The sequence below is a fragment of the Perissodus microlepis genome, unplaced genomic scaffold, assembly GCF_051167445.1.
Source record: "Perissodus microlepis isolate ML-2025 ecotype Zambia unplaced genomic scaffold, ASM5116744v1 scaffold_39, whole genome shotgun sequence".
Lineage (NCBI taxonomy): Eukaryota > Metazoa > Chordata > Actinopteri > Cichliformes > Cichlidae > Perissodus > Perissodus microlepis.
This window is the reverse complement of record NW_028182061.1, coordinates 73,933-93,438: the sequence shown is the minus strand read 5'-3', so window position 1 is coordinate 93,438 and position 19,506 is coordinate 73,933. Positions and strand designations below refer to the sequence as shown.

Below are 19,506 nucleotides of genomic sequence, written 5' to 3'. Positions count from 1 at the left end.
CCATAATTTTAGCCAATTCTTTCAAGTTCTCTCCGGAACAGTAAAAATTTGTATCGTCTGCAAACAAAACAAAATTCAACATTTTTGACACATCACAAATGTCATTTATATATAAATTAAAAAGTTTTGGTCCTAAAACAGAACCTTGAGGGACCCCACATTCTATTTTCATTCTATCAGATGAATTGCCTAAACACTGCACATACTGAAACCTATTATCTAAATAGCTGCTTAACCAGTTCAATACTATTCCTCTCACACCATAAGTTCTTAACTTAGAAATCAAGATGGAGTGTTGCAGAGTGTCAAAAGCTTTTCTTAAATCAATGAATACCCCTATAGTATATTTATTATGATGTGTTGCTGATGAAATGTCTTCAATAGTATTCATTAATGCTATTGCTGTTGATCTGTTCCGTCGAAAATCCGTATTGACTTTCGCTTAACAGTTGATGTTTTTCAATGAAACTATCAAATTTTTGTGCAAAGAGTTTTTCAAGCACTTTAGAAAACTATGATAGCAATGATACTGGTCTATAATTATTAAAACTATGTCTGTCTCCCGATTTATAAAGAGGGATAACTTTTGCCACTTTCATTCGGTCAGGAAATACACCTGAATAAAATGAGAGATTAAAAATATAACCGAGAGGTTTGATTATACAATCCAAGGTCTTTTTTACGATGACCATGTCTAACCCATCACAGTCAGTGGATGTCTTGTTTTTAGATTCTGCTACAATAGCTATGATTTCTTTTTCAGTGATTTCCCCTAAAAACATAGACTGTACCACTCCATCTCAAAATCATCTCAAATCATCTCAAACTGGTTTCTTGAACATGAAGATGAGTTCACTGTACTCCAATAGAGCATCTTTGGGATGAGGTGGAACGGCAGATTCAAGTCAACAATTAATGAACATGACTTCATGACGCAGTTCTGTCAGCAACAGGGGTCATACCTGCTATAAACAAGGTGTACCTAACAAAGTGACCAGTAATTGCATATATGCTGTTATGATGGATGTTTATAATAAATATTAACTGAGAGAGAAAAGATACACCAAAGCTACTCTAGGGTAATAACAAAACGAGGGAAATTAACAAACTACATCTAACTGTTTTGGATTCAGAACAATTATTTTCAGCCTTTTATAAGGATTAAAATTTATTTCTGGATTAATTTTGGCAGCTTGAACTAGTTAAAGAAGATGCTGCCTATCCTGACATTTACATGAAAAGTCAAAACTACTATTTAAGCACAATGACGACAGACTCTAGGCAGACAATCCTGTAAAACATGGAAATATGAAGCATCTCTGATGGCTCAACACAGTAAGAAGAAGGGATGGAAATGATGTATAACTAGTTGAATACTGGAATCAGTATTTTAAGCTGTGATGTAATAAACTAGTGGTGGGAAAATGAAAAAGAAAGAAGACAAATGTTTCCCTTTTGTGTTTTCCCGATTATGTGTCCGATATTTAAAAAAAACAACAACTATCTATCATGTACAAACTCTTTACAGGAATAAACCTGAAACCAATTGTTCTGCTGGGGAAGTTTCGTAAGCGGTACGAAGTTTAAAAAACAACATTCACCTGAGGGAGGCCCCCAGGAGCTCAGGTCTGACTGGTTTCAGCGACCAGAAACTGGAATGTACGGTGAGCAAACTGTGTTAAAATGCAGTGACTGATAAAAAACGGATGAGCACCATCACCATCACAATTAGTTGATCAATATTCTCAATAATATAAAAAAAAAAGGCTTTCTCACAGACTGTATTATAATACAAATACAAACCACACATGGATTATTGCATGGTCCTGAAGCCAGCAGCGCCCTTGGTCATGAGATTTGTTTTAAATGTTTGCTGTATTATTGTTTTTAAATCATTGGAGTATACAGATTTTAAAAGTGTTTTATGATTACAATAGTTCGTAAAGTAGCAGAAGTATTCACACATCACAGTGACGCAGGTTAAAGGTTAATTATCAACCTTCTGTGGAGGAAATAAGGTGCTTGTTGTGCATTACGTTCAACATTTTCCTAATGTACCTTCAAACAGCTAATACCGCTTGAGCATTCCTGTCTGTGCCTAATGTCAAGTCATAGTCATGTAGTTTCTCTTTTCAAGTTCTTCTTGATGAAAATCACACTTTAACCTTTGACTTTCATAAATGATGTGACAGACTTAACACCATGTTAAGTCTATTTGGCAAATTCTGATCAATTATGAAGGATTTTCCAGAATATTCTGACCGGCTACCTTTGATAACGCAGAAACAGAAATCTTGAGTTGTGGTATCAGGGTGCTCAGCCCACAGATATTGAACTTCACATACCCCATCTGCCTCCATTTGGGACTGCAATGGCCTTAAAAACCCTACACATATCTTCCCTACTTAAGTGCAGCCTTTTTTCTAATGGAATTACAATATCGGCATCTGGTCTCTGACTTCTCATCAATTGTGTGGGCGTCCTTTAGAGGACATTTCATCGGAATAAAGGCAAATACGGTGGTGCCTTTATCTGCAGAAATATGTGGCCTGTAGCCAGTGGGTGGGGCACCACATGCTCGCTCTCACTGTTAGATTGGATAGAAAAGTCTGCAGCAGGACAAGCGAATATTAATGACGTTTCTGAGTGTTTCGATTCCATCAAGAACAAAAACAAATCTTAGCTAACCAACACTCACTGGGTTTTAGTGGATTACTATATTTCACAGAAATATTACGGAAACAGTTTCTTTGGTACAATAATCCAGCTGTGCAGAAATCAGGGAGTCGGGAAGAAGCAGCTCATTAAATTCTGTGCTTGTTTAAGACTGAAGCACATATTATATTATCATAATACCAGAGCTGAACTGGATGACTCATTCCTCATTAAATTACTTCAGATGTTATTTAAAAAATATGTATATTTTATGCAAGTGAAGCTGCTTGTGCTGCCACCTAAACCAATCATAACGTGGCCTCAAATGTTAAAGTAACCTTATGAGCAGAATCTGATATAAGAGACTATCAGTTATGGAGACAAAGATAAAGGCAAAAAAAACCCACCTGTATTTAAATTAAATAAGCAAACTGATATGAATGAACCTTACATTTAGATAATACAAATCATCAGCAAGAATAATAAAAAACAAGCAAAAACAAATAATAAAACAAACCTCAGCTAACGTGGAAGCTACACTGCAAGGTGGTCTGTTTAATAAATAAAATCTGACAGGTCACATACAGGACCATTAACATCTCTGTAAACAGAACTCAGCTCCCACAAAGCTCCAAATGAAGAAAAACTGCCTCTGCATGCAGAGAACTGTTTGTGGAGACATCCAGCATGTCGACGCACAGTGAGTGAATGATGAAGAACAAACCATAACGAGGGGCAGGGCTACTACACTGCATTGTGTCCATCAGGTAAAAAAAAAAAGAAATCTGTTGGCTAATCTACACCATATCAATAACAGCTTCCTTAAGGTTTTAAAATGCACTGCAGCTGCATTTTAAAACATATCTACAAGCAATGCCAAAGAAACACACAGGTATGAGTACAGAGGTACTATGAAGGTAGCTCACTTCTTACTGGAGTATATCACCATAGTGACTTAAACTGTAGAGCAAACCTGCTTCAGAGCAGGTTGTGTTTGAGATTACGGATCAACAAGTATGAAATCACCACTTAGCTACCAATCAGTTCTCTGGAAAACTGCTTTACAACAAGTACCTGAAAGATCCCTTTGGACTGCTGTGCCATGGATAGTGGGAGGATCTTTCCATTGATGAGCATCAGTAGTCTAATCAGTTTAGATTCTTAAATTCAACTTCATTCTTTGACTTTTCCCATTTGTCTGCAGAACAATTTCACAACATTTTGAATTCCTCTATAAACATTAATCTCGTTTTTTTCTTTTGTCTGCAACGCTTGTCCCTAGCATGTCCTCGTCCATGAAAGCATTTGATCTTATCTGAGCAATTCCTCTTGGTCTCCTGTATCACTGCTCATCATTCGACATGCTTTTCCCAGTATATCCACGGCCATTTTTGTATTTATGCTTGTATTTTCTCCCAGACTGGTAAACATCAACAGAGCTCAGCAAAATAACTTTTAGTTCCTATTTGAACTTTATTAATACAAGTGTTTAACCTTTTCATGTTTATAGTTTTATCTTTCTTTGTAAAGTCAGCTGTTCTGCTGCTCTGTATGTGATTGGTCAGATGCCCCCAACGCCACCCCTTTCATGTAAACAGGCTAGTAGCTAAAATGGGAAACCCTGGGTTACCTTATAGAGTTGATAACTAGCGTCATGTGATCACTTAGTCTGATTGACAATGTTGGGATAAGTTAATCAAGATAACAGAAAGATTTCTTGAGTATGATGAACAATGAATTTAACTCCTAAATATGACTTCCTAACACAGAATGTGATGACGTCATACGCTTTGTACTTTGATGTGTGGTGATTGGAAGTGTCTGTGTGGTGCAGCCTGGACAGACCAGACCAGCTGCACCACACAGACACTTCAAACCTCACCCGAGGACAAAAAGCACAAGAACAACAACAAAAAAAGAAAGAAAACAAACCTTAGAAACATGCAGGGTTACAGGAGAAGCCAGTCGTGCAGAGGTGAGCCTGTGCGAGTCTGAATTTAACTCCTATTTATGACTTCCTACCAAAGAATGATGATGGGAGAATTTGGATTTATTTATTAACAGATTTATTACGCATTAGTTTTATGGGTCTGTTCCACTTAAGGTCAGATTGGTGTCTATGAACCAAAATGAGTTTCACACCAAGACTAAACTCGTGTCATGGTTTGCATTATGCAGTGGTTACAGTGGTGACACTTATTAGACTCTGAAGTCTGTGCACCAGTTTTTCAGGGTCCTATAGGTGCAATTGTTGCGACCACTGTAAATGTGACACCATCACAGAAAAATTGTATAAAATCAGAAGAAGAAAGAGAACTCTAATATGATGGCTGCACACCAGCTGGATCATTATAACAACATCACATCACATGAGTAACTTCAACATGACGAGACTTCAAGGACTCCAACAATGTTCATACAGTGAGGATAAATAATGTTTTTTATTATTTATTATAAAAAGGACACAATATAGATATATAAAACGCAGCCAGAACTCCAATAACTAACATGTCCATTAATTTGACACGTTGGTTTATATATAATTTCTTTTTCTCTCTTAGCTTTTCAGCTCCACATTTTTGCCATTTCTTCCACACTCAACTCTTTTCTACAAGCTGAGCACACAGTGAAGGTAGGGGAGGGCTGGTGGCATTAAGAGATTTGATTGGGCAATCTAGGGGCCAGTTAGTTCTTTCCTTTGGTGAAAGTTGGGCTCTTCAATTCAGCATGGTACAACTCCAAAGATTCTGCAACATCAAACCCTCTGTCTGCTAATATTACATCCAGTTACAAGATGAGCTTCCCGACCCCCTGAACTACGGATGCCCTACATGACTGTTAGGACAACTTATGTATTGCAAGTATGCAGTACTAAGAATAACTTGATGTTTCTGACTTTGCATTATGAATTGTTTACCCACTGACAAACATTTCAAGTTCTACTAAATTAAAAAACAATTTGTGGTAACCTGATTATGATTCAAAAAGAATAATTAACAACACTTCTTGTAATGGTGTTAAAATCAGCCCAGCTTTTATTTTCATATGCAAAAAGTAAAAGAAAATCAGCCAACATACTGGACACATATAATTGTCAATATAATTGTTTATTGTTCAACACAATAAACAATTATACTGTCACCATGGTTACTGGTATTGAAAGCTTATTGATAATTTGTCCAAGTAAAGAATGCCCTCTCACAAATGTCATGTGACCACCTCATTGGCTTACAGAATCGTGATGTCACACACATTTAGAATCTTACCACCACTGTGATCCTTTGATCCTTTGATCCTAAAACCCTTAAATAGGGGTGAGACGCAAGAACTTTCAGTCCGTTATTCGCAGCATTTATGTGTGCAGCATTTAAACGTTCGCCAGAGAAGCCTTTTTTTTGGATCCTTTTCAGAGTCACTGTTAACAGATTCCAACATGTCTCCAAGAAAACAGAAAAAAAGAGAAAACGTAAAGCCCAGCGCTCCTCTTTGCAATCGAGAAGACGATACTCAACTGCAGAAGATGTGCTCGGAAGAAATGCATGAGCAAAATCTCATGAGCAATCACAATACGCGACACCCGCCCCAGTCAGAGTACACCAGTTACATCTGGGAAAGTTTTTTTAAACAACGAGCGGAGATTATCAAACTGAGAGAGCACTGTGAGAGAAGGACCGCCGAAGTAGATAGACTGTTCAAACAGCTTCTCGATAAGGAGGATATTCAAAAGGAGAAAGAAATGGAACTCCTAGACATGCGGGGGAGGAACTTTGAGCTCCAAGCAAAGCTTAATAAAGTACAAGAAAAACCAACAGAAGAAATCCTCCAACAGAAGAAAAACGAGAAAGAGAGGGAAAAAAAGATTCAGGAGCTGCAAGTAAAGCTGGATGAAGCTCTGCAAAAAAATCAAGAACTCCTCCAAGAGAAGAAACAACTGGTCATAAAACTCCAAGGCACTGAGATAAATCAAAAAGTGCTGAAAGGAAGGGTTGAGTTTCTTCAAAAGAAAGCGCAACAGACCATGAAAAAGGAAGATATGGATTGCAAGCTTCAGGACAGCGAGAAACACAAGGAAGCCTTGCAAATAAAGCTTGATGAAGCTCTGCAAAAAAATCAAGAACTCCTCCAAGAAAAAGAACAAATGGACATAAAGCAGCGCAAACTGCAAGGCATGGAGGAAAAGCACAAAGGACTTCAGGCAAAGCTTGAAAAAACACTGAACAAAAATAAAGAGTTGCTTCAAGAAAAAAAGCAACTAGAAATTAAACAGAAAGAAACGGACTCCAAGCTTGAAGGCGTGGAGGAAAAATACACCGCGCTGAAAATAAAGCTTGATAAAACAGTGCAAAGAAATAAGGATTTCCTACAAGACAAAGAACAGCATGACACGAAACAGAAAGATCTGGATTGTGAGCTTCAGAACATCAAGAAACACAACCAAGGTTTGCAAGTAATGCTTGATGAAGCTCTGCAAAAAAATAAAGAAATCCTTGAAGAGAAAGAAAAACTGGACATAAACCAGAGAGGCATGCAGGAAAAATACGGAGTGCAGCAGGTAAAGCTTGATGAAACGCTGCACAAATATCAAGAGCTGCTTCAAGACAAAGAACAACGGGAAATAAAGCAGAAAAAAGATAAACAAATTCTCCAGAACTTTGAGAGGAAAAACCAACAACTGCAAGACCGTTATAACAAACTGAACTCCAAAACAACTGAGCTGGAGGGGGAAAAGAAAAAAGTGCAAAAACAATGCTCAGAGATGCAGAGTAAGCTCAGTGACATGCTGAGAAAAAACACAGAACTGGAGAAACTTTCCAACAACTTGAAGTGCAAAAACACTGAGGTGCAGATGTTAAAGCAGCAACTAGAGAAAACAAGCAAAGACCTGCAGTGTACACTTCAAGAACTCGAGAGAAGTCAGCAGCTACAAGACGCACACAACAAATTACAACACAGTTATACAGAGATGCACGAGGCAAAGCTTATGCAGGAGGCCAAATGTAAAGAACTGAAAGAAAGGCTCGAAGAAAAACAAGCCAAATTAGAAGAAGTGGAGACAACATGCAGGAAACTCGAGAAGGAAAATACACAAACAATTGATGAGTTACGAACCCTCATCCTAGAGAAAAAAGTGCTCGTGGAAAAGATGATGGAAAAGAAGAAAAAACGCTTCCGCTTCTTCTGGAGAAAGAGCACTCCTGCTTTTTCTACTTTTTCTACTTTTCCTTCTGCTGATGTCACCCCGTCTTCCTCCTCCACCGTTGCATCGTAATTTTCACCTTAACTCCTAACACCTGTCCCATCTCCCCCCCCACCCCCCCTTTCTCTTTCACCCTCACCCCCCAACCAGTCCCGACAGTTGACTGCCCCCTCTAGAGCCTGGTTCTGTCATAGGTTTCTTCCTTTAAAGGGAGTTGTTCCTATCCACTGTCGCACCCAGTGCTTGCTCAGAGGGCATAGTTGGGGTTCTCTCTCCTCTATCTCTTTCCTCCTTTCTATCCCTTTCCTTTACCCTCTTCTTTACCCCCCACCCCTCCCCCCTTTTCTATTCCCCCGCTTTTCTATTTCCTTAATAATTTAATAATAAACACAATTGGCTACATTTTAAATGTGTCTGATCAACGTCTTCATTCAAGAATGAATTGTCTTTCTCACGGAGTCATGTGTATTTTGTGTTTTCCTCGGGCTGGTGATCCCCGCGGTCGTTCAGCCCCGGAGTCCAGAGTTTTAGTGTTTTAATCACATTTAGTGTTACATTTCAGATCACCACAATAGGATATCCATAATTTAGGATTCAGGCATTTGTTTTAGTTCAATATCGTAATCATTCTATGACTGAGTAGTTTACAGAACCTTCAGTCTGCAGCAATAACTTCTGTTGGAGCTATTTGTTCTTATTTTTTATTATTTTGAAATTAGTTAAAGTTTGTTGTTAGTTTACTTATATTTTGGGGTTTATTTACAAGTTTATTTGTAGGTTAATATTTCTTTCAATGTTTTGTTTGTTTGATGTTACCTTGTTAAATTAGTCAGTAAAAGCTGTAGGGCCATTTTGTTTCTATAAATAAAGACACTGGTATAGGACCAGCATGCACTGGGGTGAGCCTATGGTTTTTTACTAGAGCAGGAGAAGCAGCAGGAAGTAACTAAAAATGGATCTTGTTATTGCTTGCCAAACTGGATAAAATAAACCATAAAAACGCAACTTTAAAGTTTGGACAGTGGACTTCTTTTGCCTGCGTACGAAATATTATCTCAGTGCAGCAGTGGCTTGTGGACCTTTAACTGTGGGATGTTTGGTTTGTCAAACAAAAGGAATTGCCACTACAAAAAGTAAAAAACCTGCCCGTGGACAAAGGAATAATCCTTCATTAATGGATATGTTGGATATATGGATTTCAAGGATCACCGTCGAACTCGAATAAAAGTTACTGGATCGTCTGTAAGTACTCCAGACGGATTTGATGTTGAAGCCTGGATCAACATGTCACTCGTTCATCAAAGCTGGTGAGTGATAATATTGTTTAAGCCGTAAAGGAAAACGGTGAAGCTATTGGAGTTTAAAGACATTATTTCACTACAAAGACTGATGAACTGAGTTTTGATGTACGAAATTTGTGCATAATAGGATCACTAATTGAAACATGCCAACGCCCTCTGTGGAAATGTTTCTTCACTGCAATCATGTTTGCGCTTTATGCTATGGATTCTCAGTGTGCTGTGCATCTTTATAATGTTTGAAATAATCCAAGAGGACAATAAAAATGTCGGATATTAAGAGTAAACAAGAGAGTAAACAAGAGGATGACACTCAGATGCAAGCAGAGAAAAGAAGCATCAAATTTACGCCAAAAGGTTTGGATTTGTATATAAAGACATGCCAAGAAAAGCGGAGTTCAATGTGTAAGCAAGCATCTAAGTACATGGGGAAAATTTCTGCTTTAATGACCTCACATGAGAAGGTTAAGGAAGTGTCTTCTGAATTTGGGAAGTTTATTAAATGCTATCAAGATGCAAACGCTTTGCAAGAATCCTTTTTAAGTTTGCCACTGCCAGAAGATGAAGTGAAAAGGCAAAGCGCACATTTTCAGTCTAAGGTGACAGCATTCTCTGTTTTTATGGACAAAGTAAAGGTTTGGTTGCAGCAAGCAGGCGAGCCGTATACTGAACAAAGCAATACTGCTCTTAATGATCAAGCTGTTGAAAGTTTGGATGAAATAAATCCTGAAGACAGTGTCTCTAATATCTCAAGTGTAAAGCCACCTTCGAAAACATTGTCACAGCAAAGTCGAATTTCATCAACATCTTCCGCACGCATTAAAGCTGCGGCTGACAAGGCAGCGCTCATGGAGCGACTCGCTGCATTAAAGAAAAACATTCTATTGAAGCGCAAGAGGAAAAACTGAGAAAAGAAAAGGAGAAATTATCCTTGGAAACAGAGTTGGCAGCAACTAAGGCAAAGCTTCGTGTCTTAAAAATAAACTCAGTTTGTAGCTCTGAGCGTTCTGATGGAATGAACTCTTATTTTGAAAGAGGGCACGTACAAGAAGCGCCTAATTTAAATCCTTGTGCTGATACATTTGTTCCGGCAGAAAGAGATTACTCTGGTACAAATTCTGCATCTGAATCACAAGTAATCATACCTAGACAAAGTCAAAACCAACATCAGGTGGATGAGGTGATGGTAAAAGTTGATGATTCAGCTCAAGTGACGCAGCAAACACAGCCTCAGTCTCCTACTTTGACTGAGAATTGCACGAAGGAGATTGTCAATATTATGCAAAAACAAAATGACATCACTACTTTGCTTGTAAAACAAAACTTATCTTCTGTCCTTCCAGCTAGAAACATCCCTATGTTTGATGGAGACCCTTTACAGTACAGATCATTTATGAATGCCTTTGAAAATGGAGTGGAAGCTAAAACTGATAACTGGAGCGACTGTTTGCATTTTTTAGAGCAGTTCACTAGGGGGCAGCCTAAAGACTTGGTGCATAGTTGTCAGCATTTACCTCCTGAGCAGGGCTATTCCACAGACAAATATCTTCTTGAAGAACATTTTGGGAACGGAAATAAAATTGCCTCTGCATAGATGGAGAGGATTGTGAGTTGGGCACCTATTAAAAGTGAGGATGTGAAAGGTCTACAGTCATTCTCTCTTTTTCTTCAAGGATGTTCGAATCTAACACAGCAAGTTGTTTATATGAAGGAGTTGGATTTGCCCTCAAATATGAGAATGATTGTTATGAAACTTCCATACAAATTGAGGGAAAAATGGAGAGTTGTTGCCTATGAACTGCAGGAACAAAATGGTCACAGAGCAGTGTTCACTGATCTGGTTGCCTTCATAATAAAACAGGTGAAAGTAGCATAAGATCCAGTGTTTGGCAACATCCAAGACTCACAATCTGGAAGCAGCTTTAAAGTTTCAAGTTCCACCAAGCAAAGAAAAAAGGGAAGTAGTTTTGCCACTAATGTCAGTACGGTTCCAGGAGTCAAAACTCAATCAACTGGAAGCAGAACAAATTCCACTGTTCTGCATAGTTGTTTGTTTTGTTCACACAGCAATCATTTACTAGAGAATTGTAAGCAGTTTAAAGCTAAAATGCATCGAGATAAGCTGACTTTTATCAAGGAAAGGGGAATTTGTTTTGGTTGTTTAAAAGTTGGTCACATAAGCAAAGACTGTAGGAGTCGTTTGAGACACAGCAGCTGAGCAAATGATCATTTCATGCTGAAGACATCCTCAGACAGAATTAAATACATACATAAACACAGCCTGGTGCCAATAACACAGCTAATGACACTGCTGTATCACTGGCTTTACTGATTAAAGACCATATCTGAAGGAAATCTTTGAACACAACAGAAAGTGACCTTTTAAACCTGCGACACTGATGCTGCATTCAAGGACCATTAAAAACATCTGAAAGGACTTAAGAACATCAAGAAAATGTGACTTGTTTCTCTGTAATGAAGCTGTTTTAGTGAAGAAAGTTGAAAGGTCACAGAGCGACTGCTGAATCTTCTGCTCTAAACATGAACTCTGAACTTTGTGATGCTTCAGGAGGAAAACTGCTTCAGTTATTCTCCCAGATTAGTTTCATATTTTCTGCATCAGATTTGAGTGAGATCCTGGAATGAAGACAGAAGAAAAGACTTTGTTCAAAGTTTGATTTATAGTCAAACCTTCCAGTTTATTCACACAATAAAACATCAACACAATATATGAATTCATTCATTAAAATCACAGTTTTTCCTCATTTGTTTGATGATTTTGACAAAAACAAACACAAACACACACACATGGTCTGCCATACTCATAAAGAGAAATGTCGACATTTTTCAATACAAATATTCCAGAAACATTTAGAGGATAGAGAAGTTTACATTTTCATGTGGAGAAATATTTTAGTAAATCAAAATGATGATGAGCAGTGATAGCCTCCATAAACAGTCACAGGAAAGATCTCCTTTAAAAACTCAGAAACATCAAGAGAACAACTAGAAGATGTGGAGGTACCACCCATAATGTTTGACTGACAGCTGATCTCTGTGCAGAAATGATGGAGAGAAAATAAAATGAAACTAAAATACAGATTTAAACCCACAATATGAAAGACTTCAGTCTATTTCACTTTAATCAACTCAGCTGTGTCTCCATAATTTTGAAGCCAAAGTCCAGCATAGAGCGGCTGAGTGAATGTGGTCTGGACTCTGTGGAGGAGAGTCATGGTTTCAGAGACGCTGTAGAAGGACAAAATACCTGCTCTGTGATCCAGGTACACTCCTACTCTGGAGGAACAAGGACCTGAGACAGGAGTTTCAATGTTGTTGTACCGAAATGTATAACTGTTGTTGTTACAATCTAATGACCAAGATTTGGCATTATGTCCAAACCAGCATTCATTACCCCATCCTTTTCTGCTGATATTCTTGTATGCGACTGCTACATCAACTCCTTCCCCTCTCCACTCCACCTCCCAGTAACAAGTCCAGTCCAACACGTTCTCACTCCCAACTCGTCAAACGTGTGACGCATGGCCAGGCTCCCTCTGCTTCACTTATGGACGCGCAGGGTACCCCCCTCGCGTCGGGAATTGACGTGAAGGGTCCTCCGATTGAAGAGATTGCCGCGGAAGTGCCTGTTGTCGGTATATTTAGACATTTTCCAAATCACATTGTAGTGACGTATACAGAACACAATAAATTATATAATGTAAACAACTACCTGAAAAACCGGTAGAACGATACTTTTGTATCGTTTATTGCATTTATGGAGGGAGTGGTGTATGCTGGGTAATGGCACAGCTAGCTACTGGGTGACTTTATTCACCCGCTTCGGCTGTTATCAGTCCATACAGTGGGCGTTATTAGCACAAATCAGTCCCATAGATATGGGCCATCTCCTGCTAGATTGTTCAGAAGGTTGTTATCATTCATCCAGATGGAGGATCACTAACAGGAGCGTGGAAGACTCCAGAATCCACTCTGGCTGGAATCCCGTGGATATGCAGTGTGTACAGGTAAGACCATTTAAACGGACAGCATTTATAGAATGACTATTAAAAGTCAGCGAGTGTCAATAATGTTAATGTGGTTATCTTAGTAATACACAGAGTGCTAATATAACAGCTTTAAGATGCATTTGTAGATATTATTACGTGTTTTACCGTCTTTATGGTGCTAGCTTAAAGTTACGGTGTAAACGTTAGCTTATATTGGAGTAAAGCTGTTACTGTTTAAACGATGTTAGCACAGAAATATTAGCTTCTGTCATGACTGATGAAGTTACTAGTTAATAAAGTTTCCAGTAAAGTGTTTAATCGCAGCCACAGATTGACAGCAAATATCTTGATTAGCTTCAGTGCATCTGTAATAAATATGTGCAAGTTTCAGTGCTTCGTTTAAACTGTATGATACTTATACTGACCCAGGGTCAGTGTAAAATACAATCCTAGCTGTGTGAACAAAGCCACTGTAAATTTAATCCTGCATGACAAACCTCAGGATGCAGGTTATTATTACTCTTTCCTGCTGGCACACCTGTCACACCTGAGAGTCAGCTAGAAACTTACAGTGATGTGGACATCATGCAAAGACTGCCAGATTCTGTAATACTGCAAATGATCAGTGACTCAGGTTATCACTAAACTTTAAACGGTACCTCTGTGTCTCTGTGTGCTGAACATCTAGGTTTGAGTCAGGCTGCATTGACTGTGGGACTTTAATGTGTTAAAAGCAGCTTGAAGACTGCTCAGAAACATTTGAAGATTAATATTTAGCATTATGGCTGCTGGTGGTTTGTAAAGCCTCTACTCAGCTGTATTTTTGTTACTAATTTATGTTTGTTGTTGTTTAACACAGATTTCAGAAGAGCAAAGATGCTTAATAGTTTAACTAGATTTCATTTGTCAGTGTGGGACTGCTGAGTCACCTGAAGAACTCATTTCATTCATTCTCCACATGATGTTCATTTACAGAAATGTTTCACAGGAACTGATTCCTCCCAAAGGTTGAACTAGTGTGTTTCCATAGATTACCTCTGTATGAATGTACTTCTTAAATGAAGGCAAGTGTTTGTCCTTTTTTGTTCCTCAGGTACAGTACGTGATATCAAGGGCAGGCGGTCAACACTGGGGGAAGACAAGAAGCAGACGTACTTCCAAGAGGGAGCTGCAGTGAGGACACAGCCAGGTCACTGAGGTCAGAGGTCAGAATCTGAAACAGCTCAGGTTTATATTTTAGAGGTTATAAAAAATCAAAATGTATTTATAAAGAAACCTTTAAATAATAGTCATAATTATGATTATTATAAGAAATATCAAACATTTAAGTGGATTTTCTGTTACACATATTGTGTTAGCCCTGCAATAAACTGGCAGCCTGTCTTTGTCCTGTATCAGCTGGGATAGGCTTCATCCTCCCGCAACCCTGAATTGGATACATTGTATTCCAATTATGTAATCTGATCATTTACAAACTCAAGGTATCTAATCAAAATGTAAGTAATAATTATAAAATGGGAAAGCAGAAATAAGTGTGACATGAATGTAAATGTGTGAGCTGACATAGAGGACAGCTACATGCAGTCTGAAAAACCTTTGTTGTCAAGTTTGCAGGTATATCAGCACGAGACATTCTTACATAGAAGAGACTGTTAAAGTCTCTAACTCAGTGAAGCATTATTGGTCCCGTCTGTTTGGATAAATATAGTAAGTTGATGTACGTCCATTTATTGACACATTTTCTTAAGTGCTTATCCAGTTCAGGATCACAGTGGAGCTGTAGCTGGATATGTTCACTAAATAAACCTTACAAAAGTTAACAATAAACCTGCATCCATGTACGTTGTTGTCCACAGGATGAGAAAATCAAACTGGAAGACTGTGGAACATGTTAATAAATGTTTGTGTGTTTATGCCTGTGTCTTTCACAGGAGGCGCTGGAAGGTTTCCCTAATAGTTCCTGGTGAATCAAAGCAGAACCATAAAGGTTGCTGGACTGCATGATGGCCTTACCCCTGAGCAGTCATTCTGTTAAAGGAGGAACCAGTTAGAAGCTGTTTTCAAAGTAGCTGAGCAGATTTCATCTCAAGTAAGCAATTAACTGTTTGTTCGTTTGTTCTGCCACTTAAAGAGCATTTAAGGACGTCTTTTGAGTGTCCAGTTGAATTAATTCTACTGGCTCTCATGGTCATTTGTGATTATGGACATATTTTTCATGTTCATCCAGCTATTTAGTAAATTCTATCTATTTAGTAATATCCGTCAGCTATAAAATGTAATATAAATATAAAAATATCTAAATATCTCCTGTCCTTTATGTTTTAATGATGTAAGTCTGTTATCGTGTTACATTAGCATTCCTCACATATCAATGAGATGCTGTACAGTACAATCCTACTGACACAGCAGAGGGATAACAACGGCTATTCAACATTGTTACACGACACATTCAAGCTGCATGATGCAGACAAAGTGACTAAATCATCTTTTTTGTGGTCTATTGTCTTCAAACCAGCAGACAAAGCCGATGGCAGAAGATGTCAGAGAAGAACTTCAGGCCGTGGACTGAAAAGGTATTTTTTTCTTGTTATCAAAAGACATTTGGAGTGGCAGCTTCTACAAGTGGTTGCGCTAAAGTAAAGCTTACAGTCTAAGAAATCACAGTGTTGATATTCAGCACAAAGAGAAAAGCTCACTTGTTTGAATTTATTTACAATCATAGTTTTATAAATTCTGACTGTAAACAGCTTTTACAGCTTTGATATTGTTTGACACTCGATATCAGGTGATAGGGTTTAATTTAAAGGTTTCTGTGTCCCAATGAGCCATTTACACTGACCAGTGTTTCACTTTAACTGTAACACATTCATTATTTAGTTCCAACAGAGAAATAACTGAATGTAAAAATGGCAGCCCTCAGGCCAGGTTTATAGAGATATATGCATGCATTATGAAATTTATGTATCCCAGATAATTGTTATACATCTAGTCCTGGCAGACCCACCCCTTCCTCCCAAGTTAACTGCAACCCTAGTGGTACTAGTGGTATTTACACACTCACAACCAGTGTGGGGTAAAAAGAGCAAAGCTGTCAGCCACAGATGTGCTATAAGAGTTAGAAACTCTACTTATGGAGAAACTTTCTAAGTCTAACAGGGGACAGGTACTCCTGCCCAAATAACATGATATAACCCCACATACAGCCCAGCCATAAAGTGAACCAAGTCATTTAGTTAAAGACAGCATGGGACCAAATGCATGTAACCAGCCTGCACCAACCTGACATTTCTTCCTCCTGAATTAAATGAATGAATGGATGAAAGTTAAATGACTACAAACCTAAAGCCACTAGTTCCCACACTGGAGCTCCCTGACACTGTGTGTTAACCGTATTTAGCTTGTATCAACAGTTGTAACAGGCTAAGATACGTGAGACACTGCATTGAATGATTGTTTCTATCTTAATGATTTCAGCTGACTGCTTTCAGCTCAGATGTTCTGCTTTTTCCTTTCAGTAGATCACAGCACCTCGTGCTCCTTCTGCTTCCATTTTAATGGCAAGAAGAAGAAGAAGAAGAAGAAGAATGCTTCAGCGAAGTGGCGTTCATGGTCTCAGTGAACAGTCATGGTCACACACTGCATGTGGTTTTAAAAGCAACATGTCTGTTCACCACAACAATGGAGATGTGTAATATTAGTGCAGCTACGGTTTGTTCTTGAACATCAGTTCTGTTTTCTACTTTGATCACTTAGACCAAAAAAGTGTTGTTTTCAGATTCTTTCTTTTACATCTATAAACCACCTGTTCATTTTTTATTACAATTAGTTTCACATGAATGTTAGTGTTTCCTTTATGATCTTTTAATGCTTACACTACACTGTACATGTCTACATTAGAGACATTTCTGTTACCTGTTTCTGTTGACTCAGAGTTGTGAAATGTTCTTTTATTTGATACACAATATGAAGTTCATAATTTTCTTACAAATAAAACTCTAATGACAAACATGAACAGCTGTGCTTATTTCTGAGACATGAGTTTTTGAATGTGTTGATATTTAGACAGTGTGCATCTGTATGCTGAAACTGTAATGGTGAACCTGAGGTGATGGTCAACAGAAGGCAAATATATATCAATATAAAACAATATTGAAGTAATGTCTTTACCCTCTGCAGCGTGTGGACGCTGTGCACGCAATCACCTTATTCACTGTAGTAAACATGCACCGCTAGCTCACGTGACTGACTGTCTCCATGGTTACATCGTATATTATTAGCTATGTAAACAGCTTCCAAAGATACCGTCATAGCTCTCTGCAGCTGTAACACTTAAACACTTTGCAAATCATTTCACGTTTTTGATAGTTATGAAGACAGAATATGTTTTTAAGGTCATGCTAGGCGGTTGCTATGGTGGTTGCTGTGGACTTGGGTGGACCGCGTCCGATTCCTGTTATTAGCTGTCCGCCGTAGGAAGGCTGCGTTCCATTTACAAGTAGTGACAGTCTGCCGTAACTCGAACTCAAACCCCGCTTTGTTCTTTAATTATAGGCCTTTTATAGCCGTTCATGACACGCGCACACACACACATAAAGCACTTTGCCTCACCATGAGAATGCAAGTTTACCTAACCTAACCTTAAAGTATCTGATATAGGATAGAAAAATGAAGCAACCAGAGATTTAATGATGAAGACTCTGGGTTCTGTAGTTCACGTTTTACAGTCCTGAATGACTCTTTGCATATGATTTATTGAAGAGGAGTTTAGAATGCACTTTACATTTAGACTGTTGCTGTTTAATTTTTTACATTGTTGCCGTGTTATGTCATGAATAAGGTTCACCTGCTGGGGGTTTGATGGATCAGCTGGACAATACAGTCAAAGACAGACTTCATTCATCATATGCAAGAATCCTAGTTGGATTTTTGTTGTCACTCATGTTTTTGAACCAAATATTGAAAACAATTCTGACAGACTGGATACCTGGTCAGGGTGTACATTACCTTGTACTCAAGCATCCCAGGACAGAGCCCTGCCCCACCATGAGCCTGGGTGGATACATGGTTATTAATATAAAAGGACCAATACTGAATATGAATATTTCATGAAAATTGAATTATAATACAAATTAGTAATAAGGGTTTCTCTGTGCCCTTATCTACCCCATACTCAAAGAGCTGCGGGCAGAGAGGGTGACAGGAGAGGATGGCACTGAAGAGAAGATGCTCGGTTTCTGGAGTCTCCTGGTCCTGTCAGTATTAGTAGGATGCATCTGCTGTGTCTTCTCGTGGATGCTCACCTACCTTGACTCGTTCCAGCCTGGTATGGATTTCCCAACACTGCGGACAGTGGCCCACGTCAGAGACATTTAATATTGATTACATATGTCTGAATTGCTAACCCTAACCCTAGCTCAACAGACCACAATGCCCTGGACTGTCAGTATTATTACATGCTGTGAACATAAGTACCTTTGATCACAGTTTATGTTGTAAAAGAGAAGGAATATTGGAAAGAAAGATCAACATTGTGATATTATTTCTTCCAAACTGACCAGAAACATGCTTGTCAGACTCTCACAGTTCAAAGGATCAGACTCACTGTGCATGACAGCTCAGGCCAATGATGTCTGTTAGATTGTCAGTTGTTTAGTGCTTCTGTACAGTTAGGGTCACCGTCTCTATTTCAGAATTAATATGCGGAAAACACTAAAAGTTGATTGTCTTCCAATATTCTAGCATAATTAAAAACTTTGACTTTGTAAGTACATATTATTAGTCCTAATGCCAGTATGATTCTTCATAACTCCTGCTTTGAAATACTGAACTTTAAAATTTACCTGATGAAAGATCATTTACAGTGGCAGTCTGTCAGGATAATTCTGACTGTAGGATCACTGTATTAATCTGAATCCTTCTGAAATGTGCTGTGAATGAATGCTGATGCAACTCACTGTGGGAAAGCTGTTAATAAAATGAATCTGTGACACATGCAACACATTCACAGAGGAAGAGGACACAAAGGGAGGACACGCAGAGGCTGTGTTGAAGTCAGAAATCCAAATCTTTATTCAAAAACAGGCAGCGGTAACAAACAGGAAGACAAGCAGTCCATCAAACAGTCTACAGGGTCAAACATACAGAGAATTCAAACAGCAGTAAGAACTAACTGGACACTGAAAAACTTAAAGCAATGTGTGACGCAATAAAAGGAAGCAGCGCAGTATATTCACTGAATTATCATCAATTACAAAAGAGAAAAACAACAATTTCTAAGGATTATTTTCTTAAATGCAGTTAGAGTGTGGCTGGTAAAGATGGAAACATACAGAATGTAAACTGTGTG

The 19,506-nt window shown here is 38.4% G+C and overlaps 1 long non-coding RNA gene and 1 pseudogene across 1 annotated transcript; both read left to right on the top strand.

Annotated features, from left to right (window-relative positions):
- The first annotated feature begins 9,335 nt into the window (after positions 1-9,335).
- LOC146360516 (uncharacterized) lies at positions 9,336-10,744 on the top strand (annotated as a pseudogene).
- Positions 10,745-12,498: 1,754 nt separating this feature from the next.
- LOC146360515 (uncharacterized) lies at positions 12,499-16,145 on the top strand. The gene is made up of 5 exons (XR_014799658.1): positions 12,499-12,802; positions 13,100-13,178; positions 14,254-14,365; positions 15,092-15,249; positions 15,676-16,145. It is a non-coding gene; the product is annotated as an uncharacterized LOC146360515 (long non-coding RNA).
- Positions 16,146-19,506: the final 3,361 nt, after the last annotated feature.